This window comes from Orycteropus afer, unplaced genomic scaffold (genome assembly GCF_000298275.1).
Source record: "Orycteropus afer afer isolate SDZICR_OR568_19922 unplaced genomic scaffold, OryAfe1.0 scaffold00431, whole genome shotgun sequence".
NCBI lineage: Eukaryota > Metazoa > Chordata > Mammalia > Tubulidentata > Orycteropodidae > Orycteropus > Orycteropus afer.
The window spans coordinates 2,423,784-2,425,778 of record NW_006922018.1 but is presented as its reverse complement, the minus strand read 5'-3'; positions in this window follow the sequence as shown (position 1 = coordinate 2,425,778).

Here is a 1,995-nt window from a genome sequence, read left to right as displayed (position 1 = left end):
TTCCACCTTTTTGCTATTGTGACTAGTGCTGCAATAAATATGGGTGTGTATATATCAACACATAACATGGCTTTTATGTCTCTAGGATATATACTTAGTAGTAGGATTGCTGGATCATATGGTATTTCTGTTTCTAACTTTTTAAGGAGGTGCCATATTGCTTTCCACAGTGGTTGTACCATTTTGCAGTCCCACTAGCAGTGTATGAGGGTTTCAGCCTCATCACACCTTTGCCAGTATTTGTTGTTGCCTGGTTTTTTTTTTTTTGAACTTTGCTATTAGTGCTGAGTTAAGATGATACTGCATTTTTGTTTTGATTTGCATCTCTCTTATGGCTAATGATTGGGACCATTTCTTCATGTGTTTGTTCACTGACTGAATATCTTTGGTGAAGTATCTGCTCATGTCCTCTGCCCTTTTCTTAACTGGATTGTTTGTCTTTTTGTTGCTGATGAGTTCACTTTTCTAGAACTTTTAGAAATTAGCCCCTTGTCTGATACGTGATTGCCAATTTCCGCCCCCCCAGTCTGTGAGTTCTCTTTTTACTCTTTCAGTGAAATCTTTTGATAAGCATGTCTAATTTTTAGGAGGTCCCAGTCAACTATTTTGTCTTCTGGTGTTTGTACATTTTTAGTTATGTTTGATAGGGTATTTATGCCATGTATTGCTGTTGTTGTTGTTGTTACGTGCCGTCAAGTCGGACCGACTCATAGGAACCCCTCCTTGCGTTTCCGAGGCAATACCACTACGGAAGTAGATTGCCCAACCTTCCTTCCGAGGAGTGGCTAGTGGTGTCCCTATTTTTTCTTTGATGGTCTTTATAGTTTTAGGCTTCATATTCAGGTCTCTGACCCAAGTTGAGTTCATTTTTGTATGTGGCATGAGAGATGGGTCCTGCTTCATTTTTCTGCAAATGTATATCCAATTTTGCCAGTATAAATTATTAAAGAGACTATCTTTTCCCCCATTTAATGAGTTTGGGCCCTTTGTCAAAGACAAGCTGTCCACAGGTTGGTGGATTTACTTCTCAGTTCTCAATTCTGTTCAATCGGTCTAGGTGTCTGTTGTTGTACCAGTGCCAGGCTGTTTTAACTACTGTGGCTATGCAGTAGGTTTTGAGATTGGGACATATGAGGCCTCTTACTTTGTTCTTCTTCTTTAGTAGTGCTTTACTGAACTGGGGAAACTTTCCTTTCCATATAAAGTTGATGATTAGTTTTTTTATCTCTTTAAAGAATGATGATGGAAACTAGATGGAGATTGTACCATATCTATAGATCGCTTTGGGGAGTATTGACATTTTCACAATGTTATGTCTTCCAATCCATGAGCATGATATTTTCTTCCATTTATGTAGATCTTTTGGTTTCTTGTAGTAGTAGTTTGTCATTTTCTTTTTATGAATCTTTTGTGTCTCTGATTAGATTCATTTCCTAGGTACTTCATCTTTTGGGTGGTCATTGTATATGGCATTCTTTTCCTGATTTACTTTTCAGAGTTCTCTTCATTAGTGTAAAGAAATCCAACTTAGTTTTTATTTTAGTCTTGTACCCTACTACTTTGGTGAGTCTTTTAATTAGTTCCTGTTATTTTCTTGCTTAGTCTTTGGGATTTTCTATGTGTAAGTTCATATTATCTGCAAATAGAGATAGTTTTACTTCAATGTCAATTTAGACACCCTTTATTTCCCGTTCTTGCCTTACTGCTCTGGCAAAGACTTACAATACAAAATTGAACAGGAGTGATAATAAGGGTATATTTGTCCAATACCTGTTTGTAAGGGGAATGCTTGAAGTCTCTCTCCATTGAGAATAATTTTGCCTATTGATTTTGTATACATGTCCTTAACTATGTTGAGAAATATCCCTTACATTCCTATTTTGTTCAGCTTTTATCATGAAAGGGTGCTGGATTTTGTCAAATGCCTTTTCTGCATTGATTGATATGATCATGTAGTTATTTTTCATTTGTTTTATTTATGTGGTGTATTGTGTC